Genomic DNA, 7,701 nt, shown 5'->3' on the forward strand with positions numbered 1-7,701 from the left:
GGGGCGGGGGAGATTGATTTTTTTTTTTTTAAAGAAAACTTTGTAGTTTATTTGAATCACGTTGCAGGAAGGAAAAGAGGAGAATACTCACCATTCAGAAGCCTGGGAATTCTGTACCCCAGATCCCTCACACATCAAGTTTCAGGCTTAAGAAAGTCCATGAACACAACCAACGACCCCTGTGGATGTTGCCCTGTGGTCATCAGGACAGGAGGGGTCTTGTGACATTGTGGGGGAAAGACGAAGTCTTGTGATTCTCAGCAGAGGAGAGGAAGGTGGCCCTTGCCATAAGTTAGCAAACTTCACAAAGGCTCTTTGAAAAGCATACAGATGGCACGCCTTTGAAAGAAGTCACTATATTTGTCCAGTAGAACATGCAGGGTCTCTAAATGGGCTGTAGCATTTTTCCAAGAGAGTAAGGCTTTGAAGATCTATAAAGGGGTCATGGTGGGGATCAAGCAGAGTAAAACACTCTGGCTCTCTTGTTAGTTGAGATTTTTCAATTTCAGAATATGTGACATGAAGTTCAGTTGACTGCGGATTGTCACCAGCATGAGACCAGAAATAAAAGCCAGACCATAAGGATCAGGAGCTGGGCAGAGCAGGGGTGGCCAGGGTCAGGTCCAGGTCTGGGGGCCAAGTGAGGAGGACTTTACAGTTGTTACAGACATGGCTGCTGCTCAGATATATTTAGAGGGACTTAAGCCTCTATGACTGGCATAAGCAGCTCCATGTTCTGTCTAGAATTTTCCAATTTCCTTTCTAAAACTGGGGGGGAAAGGATGCTGTTAGTGCTTCCCTACTCCCGGGGTGTGTAAGAGACCCATTGACTAGGCCAGGATGAGGCCACAGATGCAGGGCCATGAAGGAGTCTGGCCATTGCCGTGAGAGACCCATCCCATACAGGAAGCCTAGGGTGGGGTTTTCGCTTCCCTTCAGAGAAGTCAGTTTTCTTCCCTCCCAGTTTATGTGCCTTGCCACCCAGACAGTATGTGAAGACTGGATGGAGGGCGCTCGTCAAAGCTGATGACACTTAGAATTACTGTTATTTTCAAGACATTAAATGATGTCACCTTTTCCATAAAATGGGCTCTGGATAGTATTTTTTCTGATTTAAAATAAAATGCATCCAATTGAGGAAATAACATTAGAGAATTTTAAAAAGGCAGTAATGTCTTCATCTAGGTGCTCAAAAATGTGGGTCGTTTTATATCTCCTCTGGGTAAATGGCCACAAGAGAGGTATGGCCTAGTTAAGACTGATTTGGCTATAAAAGCCAAAATCCCACTTGAAATAAAATAAACAAACCAAAGCAAAAGCAAAACCAAAAAATGAGAGAGAAAAAGAAAAGAAAGAGAAATTTATTGAACTGTTTCCTGGTTCATTGATTTGACTTAGCTCCATCTTCCACTTTCTTGGTTCATATTCTCAAGAGAGAGAACTGAATTGGCAAGAGTGGCTTGGGATCCTTCCCAGGGAGTCAGGTAGGCCCCCTTGTGGGTGGGGTAAGGTCATTATCAGACAGGCGGGCTGTAGATTGGACGGACACTCCAGAATCTCCCTGCAAACTTCCAGCCTGGTGGGGAGCACTGGTTAGTTTATAAATGGACACCTTGAGGGACTGTAAAGTGCTGTAAAGAAATACAAGGCTGGCTGTAAAGTTGCCAGCTGAACAAAAAAAGAGAGAGAAAAGGAAGGAGGAAGCTGGTGGGAAGAGAAAAGAGGAGGGGAGAGAAAATTAAGTATGCAATAATGGTTATATAAAAAAATATTTTTTATTTATCTGATATGCATATTTAATTAAGCATCCTGTATTTTATCCGGCAATGCTACCCAAGGGTAATCCTTTTCTACTGGAGCTGTCATGAAGAAGTACTTGGGAGAATTTAAACTGAGCCTCAAAATAAAGTTTCCACACCCTGGGGCTGCTTGTGTCCATGTCCTGTTTGTTTTCTGTGCTCTGTTTTTATTTTCAAGAGAAGCAACCTACTGTAATGAAAAAGAAGAGAGCCTGGATTTGAGTTCTGGACCCATCACTTAGGAACTGAATGAAACTGGGCAAACCACTTGGTTTTCAGGTGCCTCAGTTTTCTCATCTAGAAACCAGGGATAGCTGTGCCTGTTTCAGAAGACAGCTGTGGGGAAGAAGTTTAGGCAGGTAAAATTAGCCAGGGGGGTACCACCCACATGGGGAGGGTATGGCAACCCACTCCAGTATTCTTGCCTGGAGAATCCACACGGGCAAAGGAGCCTGACGGGTTACAGTCCATAGGGTCGCAAAGAGTCGGACACCACTGAAGCCACTTAGCACAGGACAGCTCATACCACCCATATCACAGGTGCTCAGCTAGTATGGATACCTCTTTCTCTTTCCGTCCTCATGGGGTGAATAGAAATACCAGTATCTATGACTATTCATTGAATTGCTATAATCATTTATATGCCAGGTACAGGGTCATGTGTTGTATAAGCATTGCCTCAGTTAATTCAAGCAACAATTGAATGAGAGAGCTACTATTTTCATTCTCAGTTTACTGATAATGAAACGGGCTCAGGCTGGTGCAAGATGATGGACCAGAACTTCTAAAGGTCAGAACTTAGCTGTAAATTCAGGCCCACGGGTCTCCAGAGTGCATACTCTCTGCTTCCACTCAAATAACTTTTGCTGTGTTCGTAAAGCACACACCTCCTGGCGTGGCATGTGGTGTGTTTGCAGCGTTGCATCTACTCACTGTCCAACCACTCCTTTCAGTAATATTTTTTGTGAGCTCACGCTGTCATGGGCTTCCTTCTGGACACTGAGGATGCAGTGATGATCAAGTCGAAGGCCTCCTTCATAGAGTTCCCATCCAGACTAGGAAACAGATAATAAGCACGTGGACAGACACAGGCAAGACACGGGACTGCACTGGTATGTGATATGAAGAAGAACAGGAATGAGAGGTGTAACCTGGGGCTAGGGAGTGGGAGAGAGAAATTGTGTTTATTTACTTTTAATTGAAGGATAATTGCTTTCCTGTGTAGCATTGGTTTCTACCAAACATCAACCGGAATCAGCTTTAGGTTTATCCACGTCCCCTCACACTTGAACATCCCTCCCACCTCCCTCCCCATCCCACCCCTCTAGGTTGTTACCGAGCCCCGCTTTGAGTTCCTTGAGTTGCTCATAGATAAGAGTGTTTACAGAAGGTTTCTCTGAGGAGGTGAGTTGTGAGCCCAGACCTAAAGAAAGCAAGAGGGGAAACGGGGCAGAGTATGTGGCAAAGGTAAGCACAGATACAAGAGCAAGCTGGGGTGATGGTGCCGGAGCCCAGCGAGGAAGCCGGTGTGAAGCAGAGTGTGTGAAGGAGGGAGGCAGCGGATGAGGTCAGGCACTAGCCAGGAATTGGGGATTTTCTCCTTGGTGATGGAAAATGATCGGTTGCTGGGGGGCTGCTGAGCCTGTGACCCGCGGTGCCCACTGCAGCTTCGGGAGAAAGGCCCCTGGCGCCGAGCAGCGGCTGCGTCGGCACAAGGAAACCAATCGTGCCACTTATCACCCCGGTTGGAAAAGTAATTGCAGACACATGCGTAAAGGGCAGGGCAATCTTTTCTGCCAATTATGTGCCCTGCTATTAGGCGATTAGGAGCTGGTAAAGTCCCGGTGGGTGTGAGGGATTAGCAGCACAATTCTCTCTCCCGGCCCCTCGGCATTTCTGCTTCTCTCAAGGGCGCCTTCTTCCCTCCCCAGGTGCCGGTCTCAGCTTGACCAGGTGCCTCTCCCAAATTACGTCCCCCCAAACACACTTGTCCTCGTCCATAAAAGGAAAAAAGCCCTGCAAGAGACTCCTATCAAACTGTAGTTGAAAAACAAGGTTAGGTCTGCCTGGCTAGGAGGTTGCAAACTTGTATTTACAGCAATACTTAGGAAGACTGTTCAGTTCCAGGTGTTTCCAAAGCTGCTCGTCGCCCAGACTGTGCTAGTCCTTGCTGTTCTTTTCAGGCACATGCTGCCTTTCTTGCTTTATTTGGCTCTCATGCCTGTATACATCTGCCGATTTCTTTGGGCCTTACCTTCACTGATCCACCTGTCCCTTCATTTTTGAAGGCACTGTTTAATTAAGTATGTATTTGCTGCCCAGCAAGCTATGCTCTTTGAAATTAACATCAAAGTCTAGTGGTTAAGAGCTTCAGGGTCCTGAATAGTCCTGAATTGAAATCCTAGATCAGCTCCTTTGGGACTCCAGTAACCACATGGATCTGGAAGCCTGAGAGGAGGAAAGAAAGAGGGGCAGAGGAGAGGAAGAAGGGAGCAGACACAGGAGAAGGGGACTCCAAAAATGTACCTTAAGAACCACGGGGTTCTCAAGGTAAGAATACCGAAGTGGTTTGCCATTCCCTTCTCCAGGGGACCACGTTTTGTCAGAATTCTCCACCATGACCCATCCGTCTTGGGTGGCCCTATACAGCATGGCTCATAGTTTCAATGAATTAGACAAGGCTGTGGTCCATGTGATCAGTTTGGTTAGTTTTCTGTGGTTGTGGTTTTCATTCTGTCTGTCCTCTGATGGATAAGGATAAGAGGCTTGTGGAAGCTCCCTAATGGGAGGGACTGACTGTGGGGGAATCTGGGTTTTATTCTGATGGGAAAGGCCATGCTCAGTAGATCTTTAATCCAATTTTCTGTTTTTGGGTGGGGCTATGTGCCCTCCCTGTTGTTTGGCCTGAGGCCAGTCTATGGTAGGGGTAATGACAACCTCTTTCAAAAGGGTTTATGTTAGCACTGTTGTATTCAGTGCCCCTGACTGCTCGGCAGACCACTGTCGACCCACGCCTCTGCCAGAGACTCCTGGACACTCACCGCCAAGTCTGGCTCAGTCTCTTATGGGGTCACTGCTCCTTTCTCCTGGGTCCTGGTATGTACAAGGTTTTGTGCCCTCCAAGAGTCTGTTTCCCAGTCCTGGGGAAATTCTGTAATCCAATCCCACTGGTGTCCAAGGTCAAATTCCCTGGGGGTTCTCTGTCCCTTTGCCAGATCCCCAGGTTGGGAAACCTGTTGTGGGCCCTATAACTTTCATTAACAGTGTGAGAACTTCTTTGGTATAATTGTTCTCCAGCTTGTGGGTTGTCTGCTCTGTGGCTCTATGATGGGGCTAATGGTGACCTTCTCCAAGAGGACTTAGGCCACACACTGGGCCTCCTAGGTCTGCTGCAGCCAGAGTCCCTGTCCCTGTGGCAGGCCACTGCTGACCCATGCTACCAAAGGAGACCCTTGAACGCTCAAGGCAGGTCTGGCTCAGTACCTGTGGGGTCTCTGGGTCCTGGTGCACTCAAGGTTTTGTTTGAGCCCTCTGAGCATCTCTGGCAGATATGGGGTTTTGATTATAAACATGATTTCACCCCTCCTACCATCTTGTTGGGGCTTCTCCTTTACCCTTGGACAGAGGGTATCTTTTTTTGGTGGGATCCAATGTTCTTCTGTAGATGGTTGTTCACCAGTGAGTTCTCACAGGAGAAGATGAGCACACATCCTTCTACTCTGCCATCTTGGGTATGCAGGTCAGAAGCAACAGTTAGAACCAGACATGGAACGACAGGTTCCACATTAGGAAAGGAGTACGACAAGGCTATATATTGTCACCCTGCTTATTTAACTTATTTGCAGATTACATCATGAGAAATGTCAGACTGGACGAAGCACAAGCTGGAATCAAGATTGCTGGGAGAAATCAATAACCTCAGACATGCAGATGACACCAACCTTATGGCAAAAAGTGAAGAGGAACTAAAGAGCCTCTTCTTGGAAGTGAAAGAGGAGAGTGAAAAAGCTGGCTTAAAGCTCAACATTCAAAAAACTAAGAACATGGCATCTGGTCCCATCACTTCCTGGCAAATAAATGGGGAAACAATGGAAACAGTGACAGACTTTATTTTTGGGGGCTCCAAAATCACTGCAGATGGTGACTGCAGTCATGAAATTAAAAGATGCTTGCTCCTCGGAAGAAAAGCTCTGACCAACTCATTGCCAACAAAGGTCCATGTAGTCAAAGCTATGGTTTTTCCAGTAGTCAAATGTGGATGTGAAAGTTGGACCATAGAGAAAGCTGAAGAATTAATGCTTTTTTTTTTTCGTTTTTTTTTTTTTCAAGAATTAATGCTTTTGAACTGTGGTGTTAGAGTGACTCTTGACAAGGAGATCCAGCCAGTCAATCCTAATGGAAATCAGTCCTGAATATACATTGGAAGGACTGATGCTGAAGCTGAAACTCCAATACTTTGGCCACTTGATGCAAAGAGCTAATTCATTGGAAAAAACTCTGATGCTGGGAAAGATTGACGGCAAAAGGAGAAGAGGACAACAGAGGATGAGATGGTTGGATAGCATCACCAGCTTGACGGACATGAGTTTGAGTAAGCTCCGGGAGTTGGTGATGGGCAGGGAAGCCTGTTGTGCTGCAGTCCATGGGGTCATAAATAGTCAGACATGACTGAGTGACTGAACTGAACTGAAATATGTACCTAAAGCAGTCCAGAAAGATGGACTATCCTGTACTGAGGCTATTATACACCTCGGCTGGCTTAAGGGAGTAACTTAAACCAGATATCTAGAGGTCAAGTGCTGGCTCTGCCTCTTGTTAGCTGCAGAACCCTTGATAAGTGAAGCCTCTAATTCCCTGTGACTCACAGTTTCACCTCTAATAAGATCCAAATAATAGGACTTTCCTCCTAGGGTGGCTGGAAGGATTTACTGAGTGCATACATGCAAAATGCTTAGATTACACCCATCACAGAGTAATTATGAAATATACATTGTTATAGAATTCTAAGTCTCTTCCCTTGTTCTTGCTCCTCCTTTCCTGCCTGTGTTTCACCAGAGTACAGGTCAGAGTATTTTATCTCACATTTTTTATGTTGTTTATTGGCTTCCTCCACCATCCACCTCACTAGAATTCAAGTTCCTTATCTGGGACTTTTGTCTGTTTTGTTCATGACTGTATTCTAGCTCTATTTCCTGGAACAGTGCTTGACCTGGGAAAGGACACAATCAATTATTTTTTATTTTTATTTTTTTATTTTTTTTTCAATTAGCAATAATCACGCCTCGGATAAACCTCATTGGCTACGATACTGCCACTGCGCAAAGCTACAATCAATTATTTTTAATGGTTGAGAGAATGAATGGATAAATGAAAGAATGAAAGCATTATTATCCTGTGAACTCTAATTGTGTTCTTGACTAGTTCTTAGTAATAATGGGCTACCTACCCAGTCGTTCAAAAATTGTGAGCATAGTGGTGGTGTTTTCTAATAGCAATGGTGATATTAACTTTCTGAGGATTGGGGAGTATTATATCTGTAAGATGCCGAGGGTATGTGCCTGCTGGTGACATTATTATTGCTTTGTGTGGTGTACTGTCTCCCCCAGGGCACCTGGGTACCCCCCAAGGTTTCTGACCATCAGGAACCTATGATTGATGTCACTGAGAGAGAGGGAAGATTCAGCCAAAACCGTGCAATCTGGTTCTCTGGTTCTTTCCATCTTGAGGGCAAGATGTGGCCCTCACCATGGCCAGGCCCCAGAGCTAGAGCTCTTTGGTGGTGGCTCTCTGGAATCAGTGAGAACTTTACCATCTTCTCACCGGTTACCACTGTTCATGTACACCTAGTCCTAGATGCCACAGAATGGGCTGAGATTGAAACATTTAAAACTTCAGTGGTTGT

At 45.6% G+C, this 7,701-nt stretch overlaps 1 pseudogene; it reads right to left on the reverse strand.

Annotated features, from left to right (window-relative positions):
• Nucleotides 1-7,004: 7,004 nt before the first annotated feature.
• LOC136161961 (U4 spliceosomal RNA) lies at nucleotides 7,005-7,125 on the reverse strand (annotated as a pseudogene).
• Nucleotides 7,126-7,701: the final 576 nt, after the last annotated feature.

Source organism: Muntiacus reevesi, chromosome 2, assembly GCF_963930625.1.
Source record: "Muntiacus reevesi chromosome 2, mMunRee1.1, whole genome shotgun sequence".
NCBI classification, from domain to species: Eukaryota; Metazoa; Chordata; class Mammalia; order Artiodactyla; family Cervidae; genus Muntiacus; species Muntiacus reevesi.